The 19,863-nt window shown below is 39.3% G+C and overlaps 1 protein-coding gene across 1 annotated transcript in view; it reads left to right on the forward strand.

Moving 5' to 3' along the window:
- Positions 1-19,863, forward strand: part of LOC118816636 (neurexin-1a-like) — a 524,474-nt gene that overhangs the window by 278,008 nt on the left and 226,603 nt on the right. The window lies entirely within an intron of this gene.

Here is a 19,863-nt window from a genome sequence, read left to right on the forward strand (position 1 = left end):
GTGCGAACTGACCAGATGGACTGGACTCAGTCAAAGTAGAGAACCCTTAGGGAAAGTGGAGAACAAGGACGAATGATTGGAGTGGAAAAACGGTCGTGTGGAGGGACTTTTTGGGAGTGGTGTATTGGATTTGTTCTTCATTAATGGCTGTGATTAGATGATTATAATCTTTACTGTTAGAAGTAGTAGTTGTTGTAATAGCACTAGCATTTGAACTGTATCTAAAAAAAAATGGCATTCTTTGGAAAATGATAAAAAATAGAGGTCATGCTTGGCCTTCTTAAAATTTGTCGTCCAAAGTTACCCAGTTACTTGACCTCTCCATGCTCCACCCACATGTGTCCTTCGTAGCTATGGTTAGGGTGCTGGACAAGATTTATTGTTCAGCTAAGGAGAAAGTTCACAGTCTTTACCTGTTTTAATGTTGCAAAAGTCAGAGACCACTCTTCATTTATTTAATTTCTAGTCATAGCAGTCCCAGAAATGTACAGTTCACACATAGAAGCTGCTGGTGTTCTGAGAAAATGGACTGCCCAGACCTCAACATCACTGAATGTGTTTGGATTACTTGGATTGTGAGAAACAGAAAATGCAACCAACTTCTAAGACTGAACTTTGGAGGTGTGAAAAAATAGCCCTGCAGAATATAGTTATATTATATATAGTTAATATTATGTTATATTACATTATTTTAAAATAAGTGTTTTTCCTGACACTGAAAATAAAGAACTTGTACTTAGTTGCCATTTTTAATTGAAATGACATAAATGAAGTGTGGTCTCTGACTTTTGCACGGTACTGAAAATAATGTCATAGTTTACACTTCTAGCTATGCTAGTGCTAGCAGTTTACTCAGTGGCAGGGCTGTGCAAAGTGGCCCCAGTGGGCCACAATTGAGACCACTTCTTGTTTTTCTTTTACCATTTTAAGTACTTTTAAGAACAAAACATATAGTCTGAAGTTACATAAAAATAAGCCAGCCTTGATACCATGAAGTCACCACTGACCGCACTGCCACTGTACCAGAGGAAATTTGATATAGAAAACTATTAATATGATGCATTCATTACTCATAACTTGAATCCCTACTAACTTCTTTATTTGCATTGTTTTGTCTTTTTGACCCACAATGCAAATTATTCTTTGGCACCCAAGGACAAAATGTTTGGGCACCCCTCCTTTAAGACCAACCACATTTTCCCCATCATACTTTCCATTTACCAACATTAAGACAAACACATACTCTTTAAATCATGTGTCTTGCAAGGCCCCTAACTGCACTTTCTAACCATTTTGCATAGGCTGTGTTTACACTACAAATAAAACGTACTGCTACTCATTTATGAATGCACTGTAAATATAGATATTTTGACAAAGTTCTGCGCTAAAATTTCATGTTAGATTGAATGGGATTTTTGCTAACATTCTTTAAAGCTTGTCCAAACTTGCCACAATATCTGTACAAGAACATATTTGTGAGAGGAGCATTCACTTATTTTCCAGAAAATATCATTTAAATTTGTAACAAAAGCTCTGAGCCCTTCTCAGGCACTCATACAAGGCTGATAAATAATGAAATTATGTCCACCCTCTGTTTCACCACTAGCTCTCTGAAATTGAACAGATGGCCTTTCGTGAACCACAACCGGGGAGCACCCAGAGGAGTCTTTCAGACATTAGAGAAGGAGAGAGAAAATAAACTCAAAAAGAATGAAGGCCATTTTCCAAACAAAGGTCGACCGAAGTGTGTCCCAGTGCAGGGATGATAGCTTGATGGCAGCAGTTTGGGTAGTACTTATGCATTGGAGAGATATTCAGCAGGTTAATGAGATCATGAAATGCAAAACTTTGTTAAAATGGTGCAGCTAGTTTTCATAATACCACTGAACTGGGTTTTGTATGTTAACGTGGTTCATAATTAACATTGGGTTTCCAAACACACCCTTTATACAGTCTCTTATGAGGTTAAGAAACAGATTTAAAGCTTGTTCCTGCGAAAGTGTGAGCAGTAAATTGATGTTACGAGCCAAGTGTTTTGCTTAATTCAATCTCTTATGATTATTCCAGGTTAATCCAGGTTTAGGTTCTCTGACTGTGATTAATCCAGGTTTAGATACTCAGGCTGTGATTAATCCAGTATTAGATACTCAGGCTGTGATTATTCCAGGTTTAGATACTCAGGCTGTGATAAATCCAGTATTAGATACTCAGGCTGTGATTATTCCAGGTTTAGATACTCAGGCTGTGATTAATCCAGTATTAGATACTCAGGCTGTGATTATTCCAGGTTTAGATACTCAGGCTGTGATAAATCCAGATTTAGATACTCAGGCTGTGATTATTCCAGGTTTAGATACTCAGGCTGTGATTAATCCAGGTTTAGATACTCAGGCTGTGATTAATCCAGGTTTAGATACTCAGGCTGTGATTAATCCAGGTTTAGATACTCAGGCTATGATTAATCCAGATTTAGATACTCAGGCTGTGATTAATCCAGGTTTAGATACTCAGGCTATGATTAATCCAGATTTAGATACTCAGGCTGTGATTATTCCAGGTTTAGATACTCAGGCTGTGATTATTCCAGGTTTAGATACTCAGGCTGTGATTAATCCAGTATTAGATACTCAGGCTGTGATTATTCCAGGTTTAGATACTCAGGCTGTGATTATTCCAGGTTTAGATACTCAGGCTGTGATTAATCCAGTATTAGATACTCAGGCTGTGATTATTCCAGGTTTAGATACTCAGGCTGTGATTAATCCAGTATTAGATACTCAGGCTGTGATTATTCCAGGTTTAGATACTCAGGCTGTGATTATTCCAGGTTTAGATACTCAGGCTATGATTAATCCAGGTTTAGATACTCAGGCTGTGATTAATCCAGGTTTAGATACTCAGGCTATGATTAATCCAGATTTAGATACTCAGGCTGTGATTATTCCAGGTTTAGATACTCAGGCTGTGATTATTCCAGGTTTAGATACTCAGGCTGTGATTAATCCAGTATTAGATACTCAGGCTGTGATTATTCCAGGTTTAGATACTCAGGCTGTGATTATTCCAGGTTTAGATACTCAGGCTGTGATTAATCCAGTATTAGATACTCAGGCTGTGATTATTCCAGGTTTAGATACTCAGGCTGTGATTATTCCAGGTTTAGATACTCAGGCTGTGATTAATCCAGGCTTAGATACTCAGGCTGTGATTATTCCAGGTTTAGATACTCAGGCTGTGATTATTCCAGGTTTAGATACTCAGGCTATGATTAATCCAGGTTTAGATACTCAGGCTGTGATTAATCCAGGTTTAGATACTCAGGCTATGGTTAATCCAGGTTTAGATTCTCCGACTGTATTTAATCCAGATTTAGATACTCAGGCTGTAATTAATCCAGATTTAGATACCCAGGCTATAATTAATCCAGGTTTAGATACTGGGGCTGTGATTAATCCAGATTTAGATACCCAGCCTATAATTAATCCAGGCTTAGATTCTCTGACTGTGACTAATCCAGGTTTTTGATTATCCGGCTGTAATTAATCCAGGTTTAGATACTCCGGCTGTAATTAATCCAGGTTTAGATACTCAGGCTGTGATTAATTCAGGTTTAGATTCTCCGACTGTATTTAATCCAGATTTAGATGCTCAGGCTATGGTTAATCCAGGTTTAGATTCTCCGACTGTATTTAATCCAGATTTAGATACCCAGGCTATAATTAATCCAGATTTAGATACCCAGGCTATAATTAATCCAGGTTTAGATACTGGGGCTGTGATTAATCCAGATTTAGATACCCAGCCTATAATTAATCCAGGCTTAGATTCTCTGACTGTGACTAATCCAGGTTTTTGATTATCCGGCTGTAATTAATCCAGGTTTAGATACTCAGACTGTGATTAATCCAGGTTTAGATACTCAGGCTGTGATTAATCCAGGTTTAGATACTCAGGCTGTGATTAATCCAGTATTAGATACTCAGGCTGTGATTATTCCAGGTTTAGATACTCAGGCTGTGATTAATCCAGTATTAGATACTCAGGCTGTGATTATTCCAGGTTTAGATACTCAGGCTGTGATTATTCCAGGTTTAGATACTCAGGCTATGATTAATCCAGGTTTAGATACTCAGGCTGTGATTAATCCAGGTTTAGATACTCAGGCTATGATTAATCCAGGTCTAGATTCTCCGACTGTATTTAATCCAGGTTTAGATACTCAGGCTATAATTAATCCAGATTTAGATACCCAGGCTATAATTAATCCAGGTTTAGATACTGGGGCTGTGATTAATCCAGATTTAGATACCCATCCTATAATTAATCCAGGCTTAGATTCTCTGACTGTGACTAATCCAGGTTTTTGATTATCCGGCTGTAATTAATCCAGGTTTAGATACTCCGGCTGTAATTAATCCAGGTTTAGATACTCAGGCTGTGATTAATTCAGGTTTAGATTCTCCGACTGTATTTAATCCAGATTTAGATGCTCAGGCTATGGTTAATCCAGGTTTAGATTCTCCGACTGTGTTTAATCCAGATTTAGATACCCAGGCTATAATTAATCCAGATTTAGATACCCAGGCTATAATTAATCCAGGTTTAGATACTGGGGCTGTGATTAATCCAGATTTAGATACCCAGCCTATAATTAATCCAGGCTTAGATTCTCTGACTGTGACTAATCCAGGTTTTTGATTATCCGGCTGTAATTAATCCAGGTTTAGATACTCAGGCTGTGATTAATCCAGGTTTAGATACTCAGGCTGTGATTAATCAAGGTTTAGATACTCAGGCTGTGATTAATCCAGGTTTATAAACTTTTGATTTGATTAATCTTCATGCACGTGCACATGAAAGCATGATGAAGATCAGCCAATCACATTAAACATGAGGATGAGTTGCTAAAAAATTTATATATATATATATATATATATATATATATATATATATATATATATAAACACACACGCATATAGACAGTAAAGCATTCAGAACCGTATTAAAACAGTGATGTTGCCACTGCTGCTAGGGTTAGATTCAACTTAGCTTAAAGTTAGCTAGGTAAACAAGAAATATTGCATTGTGAGACAGAGCCCTGTATCCAGAGTTCTGATAACGATATCTGTACTTCATATCTGTACCCAAATGAGCAATCAGTCATTCAATCAGTCAACAATTAGCCCGTTTTAAATGTATATAAATTAGACAGCGTGTGGTAGTCACTGTTACTAGATAGCCTCTAATTTTAAAGTCCATCAACTAGCAAGATGTGGGCGTCCAAAGAAACCCTGCTTAGGGTCCCTAAAAGGCTAAAGCCGATCCTGCTCGGACTCCAACACATCTTTTCAAACTGCTGCTAACACAACATCAGTGGACAGTTCAACACACTTTGAGGAGAACACTAACTGCTTCCAGAGCAGCTGAACATGATACATATGTATGTGCATTCTGTGGGGATTTAGCAAGTTGTTTGTTGAGAATACTTTGATTTTACCTTTTTTTTTAATCCCAAAATGATTTTCATATCTAAACAAGGTGAGGAATCCATCAAAGTAGGTGTTGGATATGGACGCAGCTTGTTCTGGCACAAATGCAGCCGTTGTTACTATATAAACATTGTCTTTAATGGAATAACTTGAAAATAAATGTCTTCATGAGTAGTAGGGCACCAGTAGTAGTGCATTCTCACATTTTACATCTTTTATTGCTTTTTTAACCACCAAATAGATGGCAAACCAGCTCATTTTAAACATCCGGCCACTTTTGGCCTTGCCTGCCACTAACACTGCGTAACGCCTATCACGCTGTATGAAGATAATGATGTGAAGAAAGTTTAATATCTTTTTTGGAAGCTCTAATGCAGTTTTGCCAGATAGTGCCTGTGCTTTTAATGAAAGAGGCTTTGATTTATTAGATAAGAAGGGAATATCCTGTATCGGTAGCAGTTTAATTAATTCTGCCTCAGTTTCTCTCCAGTAATGAATAATCACACTGGATATTACAGTAAGTCTCTCAGATCAGAGCTAGTATTAGTCTGTACTGTGAGGACACCATGCATTCTCCTGTAGCAGATGAGCTCTTGTAAACAGCAACAGTTTGCAAAAGTTTTTGCGTTAAATGCTCAAGTGCGAGGTTGTAGAGCTAATTAAATTAATTAAATTAATTAAATATAGCTACATACACAACACCTAACTTGGGCAAATATTCATTTTACGAGGATCCAGGTTGTTGGCATTATCATTAACATGGCATTTAAAAGATATCCAAAGGGCAAGTAACCCATTTAGCCAATTTGTAGTCCTCATTATGTAGTTGCTATGTTATTTGCGTATGTAAATCACACATGAGTGCATGTTATTGTGCTGTGATAAATCATCTTGAACCATTTAGTCTTGATCTTGTCTTGGTCTTACCTAACAAAATCCCGGTCTTGTCTTAATTTAGCTGTAAAAGTTTTGGATTTACTAAAAGAGGCACTAATTACAGATGATCAAAAGACCTTTTGGGCTGGTAGGGGTGGCTAGTTTAGCAGGGCTAAGAACTTTCATGCAAATGAACACATGCTCAAGCCTGTAATTAATATATGACCATCAGAGTATGAGCCTCTCATTTACTCATATCGTTTTGTGTGGACATTTTTGACAGGTAGTTGAATTTTTTTCATAATTGTTTATTTCCTCTAACTATTAAATGGCAGCATTGGTATGTCTGTATTTAGACTTTTTATGTCAAAATTTGATCTCATCTAAAAAAAAATGACTTTCTCAAGATTTTAACATAGAAGGCCAAATAATGACTTCTTATATTGAAACAATCTAATTTTCTCATAATTTTGACTTAGTATGTTGCAATAAAGAGTTATCAGAGTATGATTATTTTCATACATGCAAACTTGTCAAATTTCAGCAAAAATATGCCATTATGAACGAACATTGTTCCTAAATATCTGCTCCTTGGTCTTGTTTTCATTTTGGTTGGTTCAGATCTTGATTTTTTATTTTTTTTTTGCCTTTGTTTTCACTGAGATGGTTCTATGTAGAAGTTCACCAGTTGAGTTCTTATGGCTGCTTACGAGTCTGATTTCTTAATAGCCAGTATGATCTGTATAGCTGTATTAATTTGTTGTTTGTTTTTGTTTTGAAAGCAACAGACAACAAATACATCTAGCAAGGGAAAGTTAGTGAATGAAAGTTGGCTTCAAGAGTTAAAGCAGTTGCAGATCACTGTTAGTTGTTTTTGATATGTTGATTGGGTTTATATAGTAATTATATAACATTTTTTAATTATATAGTAATTGGGTATTATATAGTAATTCTAGGTATTAGTATGATGTTGCTACAAGGTTGTGAGGGTATTCCAGCTTATCTAGCTTATTGTTAGGGGCATTGCTTGGTAGTTGTTAGGTGATTGGTGAGGTGTTACTGTAATCTCCTGGGTGGTTGTTAAGGCTTTGCTTCAAGGTTGCTAGGGTATTCAAGGTTGTTTGGATGTTGCTTGGCAGTTGTTAGGTGATTGGTAAAGTGTAGCCAGACTTTAACTACGGTATCCCAGGTGGTTGTTAAGGAGTTGCTACAAGGTTGCTAGGGTATTCCAGGTTGTCAGGGTGTTGCTTGGCAGTTGTTAGGTGGTTGTTAAAGTGTTGCTATGAGGTTGCTAGTGTATGTCAGGTTGTTAGGGTGTTGTTTGGTAGCTGTTAGGTGATTGGCTGTTACTATGGTATCCCAGTGTTTAAGGTGTTGCTACTCTTTTGCTATGAAAACGAAGAAGGGTAAATTGGCTTTTTCAAGCCAACTTAATTAAAATTGTTTATTCACTCTTTACCATAAACATGCACTTTTGCAGTGGAAATGAATGTACTGATATGAAACACATGCCTTCACATTAAGGTGATATTTATGGCAAGATATAGTAACAGCATTTACTGTTGAGTGTTGAGCGAATATCATCCAAATTGTGCACGTCTAGTCTTGACTTCAACACTGGTAGACTGTGAGCATTGTCAATGTAGTGTAGTCTGGTTTGCTGTTGTACACACATATATTGCCTTCAGACAAATATATTTTGGACTTACTTGTTTCATGTTACTTCTCTAAAGCCTCTTTTAGTGAGTTGTTTTTCTCTCAGAAGCAGACTGTTAGAGAAAAAGCAGTGAAAACTGTCTGAACCATCATACACTGACTTTGTTAGAAACCCAGAACCACTCTTCAGCACTCACAGGAGGGTGCGGTGTGTGTTTACACACGCATCTGACTCTGACCGGCGGAACAGCCTGAGAAGAAATGAAGCCAGTCTTCAGCTCAGGCACAGAATTTCAAAAATGATTTCCCTTTTAAAGCTTGGAGGCTTTTAAATTTGTGATGTTTCAATACTGTTTGGCTACAACATTTTTTGAATCAGTAAAACAATGTGTTGATGTACTTGTAGCCATCTATCAATTATCCTTTGGAGTTTTTATAGTATCCACAATGCTACTAACATATATAAAATACATTTGAGAAATATTATTATGACCTACACAATATTGTGCAGAAGTCAGAGACCATGCTTTATTCATTTCCTGTCAAAACGGCCTTTAAGAACAAGTTTAGAGGAGATTAGATATATACCTATATAGTAACAAAGTCTTGTAACTACAAAAAGGTAAATTTACAGAAAAAAGAAAAAAAAATCATTTAACTTTTAATGGAAGTTAATGGAGAAATACGTCATTTTTGACCATTTCTATTAGTCAGTTCTCTGATTTCAAATTATGTAAAAAAATTTAAAATATCAGAAATGAACACACAAGGTTTTATCCCAACATCAACAATACATATAATACAAATGGGACATTATTACATATACGTGTATAATATATACAACACCTTATGTCCTGGCATTATATAAAAACAAGCATATGAGTGTGTGTGTGGATGTTTAGTAGGAGTCTATGACGTCCGGCCACACAACTTTTATCCTGCTTGTCCAGCTGTGCTGAGAGAGCCAGTGCTAAAAGATGTTTTCCCCCCGAGCATGCTATCATAAAGCCAAACAGTCAGTCCAACACAATAAACAAATGTGCTGTTATTTATCCCGGGGAGATTTCTGCAACTTTGATGTTGCCATGCAACAGCTTTCATTAACCCAAGAGGCCACAGTTTGCTGTTTGTTTGTATGGTACATTCATGAGAGGTAGATGTAAATCGATCACTTATTTTCTGAGACAGCAAAGAAACTATTGAGAGTGGGTTTCATTTTTGAAAGCTTTTCAAGCAGATACCTAAAACCCCATCAAGAACCCTTTAACCCAGTGGAATATAATATTAGCTTAAAAGCACTCACACATACATAAATCATTGTGTTATTTTGAATGCATCACATGTAGTGGATGAGATCAAACAGTGGAATGTTCATTATAGTTATATTACATTATATTACGTACATTGGCCTGGCACGATAAAAGCCCTAATGACCTATTTAATAGCAGATTCATTAGGTAGTTGACTCACAAGTCTCTTTGCTGTTTAAAATGAACATGTGCTAATTACAATAAGGAGATTATTTTGTTATTTAGGGCAGCATCATTTTGCTCACTGTTTGCTGTGTGCATCAACAGAAATGAATGGTATGAGAATTAAATGCAATTGTAAACACATTGTTTTCTCTGTGTAATTTGCCATTTCCCCTGGCTAAAAGCCAGCCATTGTGACATTGTTCATATTTTAAAATCTAAACATACTAAGAAAAACTGATGTAGGAGTGAGGATGTTGTTTATTTACCCATAGAAGTCACAGTTATTCCCAAAATAGTAATACGTGCAAGACAGAGGCAGACTGGAGACTAAATAAACACACTGGCCACTTTATTAGAAACACCTACCTCATAGCTCCAGATTGCTGGTGTACAGTTTCAGTCTGTTGTGTTAGCCATCCTCTAGCATTTAATAAAGTGGCCAGTGAGTCAAAGTACAGGGTAGTGGTTTCTAATAAAGTGACCAGTGAGTGGAAGAACAAGGTCAGTGTTTCTAGTAAAGTGGCCTGTGAGTGAATATACAAGGTAGTAGTTTCTAATAAAGTGGCCAGTGAGTGGAAGTACAAAGTTGGTGTTTCGAAAAAGTGACCAGTAAGTTGACGTATGATGTAAATGTTTCTAATAAAGTGGCCAGGGAGTGGAATTAGAAGGTCTGTGTTTCTAAAAAAGTGGCCAGTGAGTGGACATGCAAGGAGTGTGTTTCTAATAAAGTGTCCAGTGAGTTGGCATAGATAGATGCTTTTAATGAAGTGGCCAATAGAACATGGTAAGAACTGTGTATTGCTATGCAGGAACCGTCCGTCTGAATATGAGCAGCTGCGTATTTTGGTTTGGTAATTCAGGCGAGAGTAGCCTAAGTAATTCTCCGCGTGTCGGTTCATGCTGCCACCTTTTTCCTTAACTAAGTTTACATGCTGTTTTCCCTTGTTCTGGTATTTGCTTTGCCAGATGGTGCTTTACTCTGCATCCTAAGCACTTGATTAAGCACTTGATCAAGCAATTGATTAAAGCTTCAATCAGGGACGGCTGCATCCGGTAGCCTGTTTTTTGGCACTGCAATAACGGAAGCTTTCCAGTTACTGCACTTTGCTATGCTCTCTGTTAGGTAAGTCAGAGCCAGTCCTGGAGAGCTGGTCCTAGCCATACTATTGTCCATTTTTATAGATGACAGTATATCATATAGTGTCAGAAACCACGCAAGCAAGTCTTTTTGATATTATTTAACAACCTTAGGCAGTTTGAAGCAAGTGTGGGATGATTTAGGCTTGCAGTTTGCATGATGCGAATTGCTAGCTTATAAGCTCCCATTACTTGTTGGCTACACTAGCCTTGTATCTTGTCTTGGCTGATTGACTACATTTGGCACCAGTCCAGGCTATTTTTACATGCAATTTCTTCATTACTGTTATGATAGCAATCCACACACTTTTCCCAACACCGCTCCCCTCCCTTTCCCCGCACATATGGTGCGGTATCAGAGTAAACTGTGTGTGGAAATAAAATATTGTCTGCAAACTCTCGTGTTTTTTTCCAGTTAATTTGTAAACCAGGAATGCCAATAAAGCCAAATGAAGTCAGTAATGTTCTACACATGCTAGAATGCTGGTTCGTCTGTATCTTGCATGTGTAGAACACTGGTATTTGAAACTGTCTGTGTTTGCAGCAGTGTAATCAGGCCTGTTGCTAATGCTGTTCCTTATTGGAGCTTGCAATTAAGTCTTATAATAAGTCTAATAAATCACTGAACTTGCAAATGAATAAATGATGGGTTTTGTAATTCTTTGTTAATGCGTTAATAACAAGAGTGGGAAAAAGTACAGGGAAAGTGTACTTAAGTGAAAGCTCAGTACTGAATCAAAATCTTACATAATTAAGTGGATCCAGAGTTGAGCCAAAAATATACTTAAGTGAAATTCAAAAAGTATTGGCATTTATATACCCAAGTATATTAAACTAAGAACCATCTTAATGGTTTAACACATAAAATGTCCCTGGTGTTTGTTTTGTGCAGATGTGCAGTCCATGCAACTTTCAATCCATACCACACTTGCAAGAGACATTTTATTACGATTTTAATTTTTTTTTCAGTTAAAACTTGTTTTGTAGGAAAAAGAATATGGAAGATGAATTAATACATTTTCTTTTAAAACAACAACATGAGGAGTTCTGCTTTGTACAAGAGCTGAAGCTATTTTCGTATGCCAATGGGGGAATTCAAGGTTTTGCTGCTGCGTGTTGCTCCACCTGTTAAAAAGAAGCATTCATTAGTAGTGCTGTAGTACTCAAGACCGTTCTCAAGACCAGAAACTAGAGAACTCGGTCTCAGCTTGGAAGGCTGATTTGGCAGCTACTGTGCTAGATGTCAGGCCGAAGAGAGGAAAGCTGAGGAGTTCTGGCTCAGTTTGACAGGTTTAGATACATATTTGATATGTTTAGTCTCCAAGTGATGGTGTAAATTGTTGGGTTTTAAAGCTTCATATGAAAAGACAACAGAGCAAATAGCACAGAGCTGTAGTTTCTTGTTTTCAGTTCCTCCACATGTAAAGCTCAGCGCTACAGATTCAGTGCTGTATATCCTTTATATAAATTTTTGCCTGCATTGAAAATATAAACGTAACTAGCTAACATTTTTCCAGAACAATTAACGAGTTCGATATATTTTATTTTTGCAAAAAATCAACAATATTTGTCATGTTTAAAATTGCTGTGTTAAATGTTTGTATTGTAATATATTTTTGCAATTAAAAAAAAGTACCACCACAGCCCACTGGGGGGCCACCACTCACAGGCTGTAAGCCACTGATCTTTCCAGGATGGCTTATGTATATATATATCTTGTCTTTGTCTCAGCCTCTCCTGGTCTCCGTCTTCAATCAGACTCAACTACTAAAAGTCTCGGCCTTGGCTCAGACTTGACGTGTCCCGGTGCCGATCTTCTCTCGGTCTCAGCCTCCCCTGGTCTCCGTCTTCAATCAGACTCAACTACTAAAAGTCTTGGCCTTGGCTCAGACTTGACATGTCCCGGTGTCGATCTTCTCTCGGTCTCAGCCTCCCCTGGTCTCCGTCTTCAATCAGACTCAACTACTAAAAGTCTTGGCCTTGGCTCAGACTGGACATGTCCCAGTGTCGATCTTCTCTCGGTCTCAGCCTCCCCTGGTCTCGGTTTTCAATCAGATTCAACTACTAAAAGTCTTGGCCTTTGCTCAGACTTGACATGTGCCGGTCTCAATCTTGACTCTTGTCTCTGCCACTCCCACTCTCAGTCTTCACTCAGACTTGGGTCTAGCGGTCTTGACTGCGACATATTCATCAGCAAGGAAAGTTTATAGTTTGTAGTTCTCTGTGGGCATGAACAGACTAGGATCAGCTAAGAAATGGCTGTATATAGTCGCAGTAATGGAATCACCATCATTCCCCAGCCTTTCACCTGTGGTCCACCATATATTTTCTTTAACTACTGCATTTTTATAGTCAGTGCATTGCTTGTCATATAAGCTTGTGTGCTTTGCTACAAGTGATGCTTCCATCTTGATGCACATTTGTTTTAGCTGCAACCATGGCAGTGGAGCTCTGTTTGGTCAGCCTGATATTTTATGCATGGTACATCGCAGAAGAACCCAGGCTGAAATATAAAAACGTACGCTGCACAAAGTCTGTCGGTTTAGTCTTGGCATGAAAGACAGCATTAATGTTAAGGCAATAACATTACGGCAAAACATGTTTATTTTCAAAGTTGATTTTTTTTTTTTTTGTTTATAAAAATCAGACTGTGAATAGGCCTTAACTCTTCCAAAGTTAGTGTAATGAGGAAATACATTTTTCCCAGCATTGCTTGGTAGTTGATTTATAAGTACTCTCTATAATAATAATAAAGTTTCTGATATCATGTTGACATTGTGTGATAGGTTCATCACAATTTCATGATAATTTCAGCACAGTTTGATGTGTGCGTTACTGAGATCCAATATCACTTCATATTGCTTTTGAGAACCTTGGAACCCTGCTCATTTGTCTTCAGATTTTCTTTTTGGTTTAGCTAATTGGGCAAAGATTATGTCGTTTTAATGTGGCGAGGGGTGTGAGGATACAGGTAGGAGAATCTGTGCTTAATTAGGTGTGTAGTTAACATCAGCACAGCCTCTGCATGCTGAAGTATTGCTAATGAATGATGTGAGAATAGTCTATGATTGAAGTAGCAGGCATTGCGGTGCTTGCTATGTGTGCCTGAATTTTTGTGCATATATTTAGCTCTTCATGGGGACCCAGTGTCCTCTCATTGACAGAAAAGATCTCTTATAGTTACTGATTGTTAATAATTACATACCTGTTACTTGTGCATTAATAAGTGCTAGTCTTTGAATTGCTAAAGAAATGCTTTAGTGACATACAAATAATTAAAGCACTGTAAACGCATAAATGTTTTATGTTAAAGCGTAATAAGTTATACAATATATCTTTAAAAATGCGTTATACAGTAGGCGTCCAATTAATGCTGATTAATGTTTTTAAAAGTATGTATTGACCAATTAATGATAATTAACTAAGCATTAAGGAAAAGTTATAACTATAAAGCTATAACTAATGTTCAGTTTTCTACAGTTCACTCAAATAATTATTGATTACTGGAATGTCCCAAAGAAAATGGTTAATAATTCAAATGGTACCATTTATTAATGCACGTGTAACTATTATATAATTTATTGAGTCTGGCATTATGAGTGTTCCCAATATATTTAATACAGTCATATGCAAAATTGCATATGAAATTACATTTGAACACTCCCAATCAAATAAAATATTTTGTTGCTTTTCAGATTGAAAATAAGTTAACACATCCTCTGCAGTCAACTTAAATATGGCATTTTTCTGCAAATTTTAGTGCAGAAGGCCAAATGGTATTTTCCCCCCAAATGTTAAATCTAGCAAACAAACAGTAATTGTGCATAAGTCAAAACGTTTTATTTATATAAATATATAGAAATAGAGCAAACAGTCTTACAATATTCTTACAGCAGATTTGTCATGAGACATATTAGATAGTTTACCTACATTTAAGATGCTTTCACATGTTATGATACCATTTTCTGAAGTGCAAAGCTTTCGGTTCCTAAAGTTGGGTTAGATGTAGTGCAACTACAGTACTAAATAAACAGCAATGGAAAAACACAACGGCGGGAATCAAAATGTGTTGGTTTGTTGAGAAAGGAGTCAACATGTCTGAGAGTATTTACCCTCTTCACTCATCTGTAGGCTCCTCTTTGCTCACTCATCTGAAAACTCTGACTGAAGCTGGGCATGTGATGGAGGACGAGATGGTGTACTCTTGCATTCTCTCTCTCTCACTATTGATTGCCTGCAAATAGTGGAATTTGTGCAGTCCTTAAGCTTCTTTATTTCCCATATTGTATAAGTACTGCCTCTGTATATGTACCAACACAGCATAAGAAACAATACTGACCTTTACAGCAGAAACTCTCAGAAACAATGAAACAATAAGTTCTAATTTCAGCCCAAGGATATAAATACAGCTAAATATAAGAGATGTGTGTTAGGACCATAGAAACTCATGGTGAAGATGTTGTTTTAGAGTATAATTACGCTACATTGGGTGCAGTGGTGTTGGCCATATTCACAGAACTTTATCTGATATATTACCTCTTTGTGGGTGTAATATAATATACTTAACATATAAAAATTATTTTTTCTAAACATTACTTTGTATCTGACCTGTTCCTACACTCCATTCCAAAATAATCCAATAGTTCAGACACTTGCTTGTTTTTTTTTAACCCATTACAACCATTTGTACATTGGCTGGAAGAGGCAGGCGGAAAGAAAACGGGGCTGAGGACACATCTGATTGACCTGTAGTGTAGCAGTGCAAGAATTCATTCACTTTTCACCACAGACAGTGTATAGAATCCTGTGCATGCTGCATTGTAATTCTCCTGTATGACCATTAGGGGGCACCGAAGCATCAAGCAAGCAAAGGGAGAGAAGAGACAGAGTCCGACAGACTCTTGACGAGCTTTTTTTCTGTGATAAGAGACCATCATAAAGTCAGGAGACATGTTGTGACACGTAATTCTAGTTGTGTCTTGTGGACGCATCGTCATCACTTAATGGTGCTGAACTTAACTGGGTTATGAGTGGTACTGAAGCAGGCAACTCTCTGTGGTTTTAATATTTGAAACATTCGAAAGTCTTGGAAAATCCTAGTGTAGCCAACACAAGACTCAGGCCTGTGGCTGCTAATAGGATCAAAATGTCTTCCAGTTTTCATTTAGCTGCATGCCTTTCAGCCTGCTGTGGATGAGTGCCTTTCCAAGCACTTTCAATTTTCAAAGAATTCCTCTCCTGCACTTCAGCCTGGGAATATTTTATTCCAATTTGAAGCTAATATGTAGAACACTTGGAGAAAGCGTTCAAGAGGAAGAAAAAAAGTGGAATTGGACGAGTGGAACCCATCGTGTTGGGCGTCACGCTTGCTAAGTTGACTTTCTATGTGCCGAATATGCTTCTAGAGGACAGAGAGGAAAAGAAGGGAATGGAGGAGGGGTGCACACCCTGATTGGCTGTCCGGTGCATGTGGTAGTCCAAAGGGATTTTGTGCTTAGCTGTAGAGACCAAGGCGTACGAATGTGAGCGCGGTCATTTTATCCACAATCCCCCTTCAACAAAAAAAAAAACACACTCACTTGGGCACGCGCGCACACAATCACACTCAGTTGGCCTTTTCTACTCAACACTATTTATTGGAGAATGCTCTTTTCAGCCAGTGAGCGAGGATGAATTCCTCCAATTCAGCCCACCCCAGTGGACAGCGCTCGCTGGCCAAGTCTGCCTGGCTGCTTTCATTGCCGCATACAAGCCTTTATGTGTGTGTGCATGTGCGCGCTTGGCGTAAAGGCAGCGAGTGGGCTGTGTGAATTCGCTCAGGCTGCGGCTAGCTGCTGCTGACGTCATCCCCGGCCGTCAGATGGACGGCGGAACAGAAAACGGAGGAAGGAAAGAAGTGTAACATTGGAGAAAAGTTGCTTTTTGAAGTTGGAAGCGATAGAAGTGGTAGGCGCATAACTCCTTGTCTTTCTCAGCACAGTTTCTTCCCTCTTCTCGCTCTTCCCGGCGCTTTACTTCTCTAAGCGAGACGGAAAAAGAGGAACAGAGAAGCGAGGGGAGAGAAAGCAGGATCTAAGTGGTGACGCTTGAGAATAAAGTGTGGTGAAATCTTCCCTGCACTCTACTTGGTTGTACGTAGGCAGAAAGAGGCAGGCGGGAAGAAAAAGGGAGAGAAAACGGGGCTGAGAAGAGAGCACATCTCAGGCTCTTTTCTTTTTTCCTTTCCGTGTCCAAACAGACTCTTTTCTCTGCAATGCACTCCGACTCCACTGATTTGCTGAATACAGCCTGCCCATTTGCATAGCCCTCTGTTCCCTTCTCTTTTGCTCCCTCTCTCTCCTGCTTCTTTGCCGCTTGCCGAGACTCTCCCCCCCTCCCTCCCTCTCTCCTCCCTCCCTCTCCTCCTTCTGCTCTCTCTTTCACACAAACCTCCGGAGCTGCATTGCTGATGCCTCGTGGCCACGAGCTGCTTTCGGCTCCAGGTGTTCCTACCATTCGGCGGACGGAGTGGTGCGATCCTTCTCTCTTGGATCTATTCCCAGGTGAAGCCCCTGTCCTCCACCATCTGGAGAGAGATGTAGATCGCAATTGTGATCAGCCGCAAGAGGAGGGTCTGTCTGGATATCTTCCGATAGCCAATGGGAAAACTTGTGCATCCTGCCTTAAACCTTGAAAAGATACCTCTAGCAATTTGATTGGGTCTGCATGTCCCGGCACTTCAGGAGCTGATGCCCATCCAGGTTGGAGAGTTTCACGGAGGTTTCTTTGCAGCTCGCTTTTGTGTTTTTGCGTTTTCTTACAGCTTGCTTTTAGGTATTAAGAGGGCAGGAAAGGAATAGACTCGGATCCCTCAGATCAGTCTCTCCAGCTGTGAGAGTGTCCTCATTCTGGCTTTCTTTCTCCTTCTTTTTTTTCCACGATGGTTCAAAGTGGACTACAGCCAGCTGCAAAACTGCTGTGGATTTTTTTGTAACTGAAGAGCAGACTTTGGCCATTTTCTCCTGGTTTTGAATTTATTTTCTCATCTCTACTTGTTTCCACTGTGGATTATTGGGCCAGCAATTTCCTTTTTTCCCAAGGGTCTACGTGAGTGTGTGTTTGTGTGCAACTGGGCGTGCAAGGAGCATGGGCCACCGGTCACACTGAAGCACCCCTGAGTGCATCCCACCGCTCCCTCTGTCCCCATCCCCTCTACTTTCAGGGTATCATGCTCGGGGGCCTGAGACTGGAGCCACTGCCCTGCATGCGCCGGAGCCTGTCCTGGGCCAGCTGCGTGGCCCTCTGCCTCCTGGCCCTGGCCCTGAGGGTCACGGCAGGCTCAGAGACCCCCACGGGACCCCAGCATTCACGCTCAGTTCAGGGGGGCAAACACCACCACTCAGTGCCTATCGCCATCCATAGATCGCCCGCCTCGCTGCGCGCAGGACACGGTGGGTAGCTGTGCAAATCCTGTAGCTCACACACAAATGGTGTTAATCTCTGAACTCTGAACGATCGAAAATAGCCCTTTTTGGCCATGAAATGGATGCATACTTGAATAGTAGTTGAATATTTATATATATATTATATTTTAATTGTTGATAATTAGATAAAACATTCCAGTTAAACATTCAAAACCTTCAAATAGGTGCATCACAATGCATCAATGCATTTTTGTACCCTGTACAAGGCTTACCATAAAGCAGGCTTTTTTTTTCACAGATGAGACTTTCACATTGCGCCTGCACCATGGTGCCCCCCCCAGGGGTTTTTAATGGGCTAAAAGTAGTAATAGTAGGATGCGGTGAAACTATTTACCACAGGTATTCAAGTTCAGGTCCTGGAGGGCTCTTTTTGGTGCAATTTGATAATATTACCGCTCAAACACACCTTATTCATCTCAGCAGTTAATTAGCAGGTTTTGTAGGTTTGTTTCAGTGGAGAAATCGCTAGAAACTGCTGGACAGCAGCCTTCCACCACTGTTTTTATGTCCTTGGGGTGCATTATGGCGCAAGGTAGCCTCATGTTATGTTTGTTTCAATAATGGCAGCTTGTTTGTTAATTTACTTTTTTGAAGTGCTGAAAAAAACTGTCAGGGGAAACTTAAACAAATTTACACCACAATAGAAAATATGAAGTACATCCGGTCTGGCAATGATGGGTCTCATTCTTTCAGTAAAGGTTCCTCAGAGATTCTTAGCTTGGATTAATGGCTCTAGGAAAATGGTTTACCTGGTATGGAAGCTTCATGAGTTTAAACCTTTCACTTGCAAATTACATTAACAAAAATAGTTCTGTTATGAACTATCCATTCAACATTTTTTTAGGTAACCGAATGTGGCTCTTCGATGGCATCGCTCGACAAAGAAAGCTCTTCTTCCAAGAGTAGTATTTTTAATTGTGCAAGCAATCTCATGTGATTTTTTTCCAATCTGGGCCTTCAACCCACCATTCTTACATTTTACCTCCATATTTTTGGTTTTCTTTTCCATCCCCAGCTAATTCAGATTAGCCTGATCCCCCTTTGTCTGTCTCAGCACAGTTCTTCCTCACATGCCTCTGCGGCTCAGATTACGCCTATCCATATCTCTGCATGCTCTCCCTACACACTCCCCTGCAGATTAGCTGGGATTAGAGGGGCGTGTGTGCTGCCTCCTGTATCGCCCAACCTCCCCCAATCCCCCCAACCCCCAGGTGCTGGAGACAATGTTGTGCTCGGCAGCCTGAGCTCCAGCTCGGAGAGTCCCCGCAGTCTCAGAGATGTCAGAGTGTAATGCGTTTACATGCTGTTTGTCGAGGGTTAATGCGGCCCACTGCAGTGTCCCTCAGGAAAGTGTAGCAGAAAGAACAACAATGAAGTGACTTAGGCTGAGCAAAATGCGCCAATAGTTGTGTACCTCTGTGAACAAGTGTTCTGTCACTACGTAACTGCTCAAGTGGTTTCCTAGCATGCTTGACGTGTTTGCATGTTTTACAGTGGCCTGTTCCTTTGGGACTATGGGTAAAGGGATATGTGGAAGAAGTGATGTTAGTGCTTTAATGCTGTAAATGATGCTCGCATCATCAACAGCGCTGTGATACCACTGAAACAATCACTTGAGGTATAATTGACATACCCATGCTCCACCAGCAAATGTGTTCTTTCACAGTTACTGTTAGGAGGTTGAACAAGCTTTGCAGAGCCCTGGCAAAAACCCCATGAGAAATAACAGTGGACAGCTATGAGAAATAAAAGTGGACAGTGAAAGAA

The sequence above is a fragment of the Colossoma macropomum genome, unplaced genomic scaffold, assembly GCF_904425465.1.
Source record: "Colossoma macropomum unplaced genomic scaffold, Colossoma_macropomum, whole genome shotgun sequence".
Classification (NCBI taxonomy): Eukaryota; Metazoa; Chordata; class Actinopteri; order Characiformes; family Serrasalmidae; genus Colossoma; species Colossoma macropomum.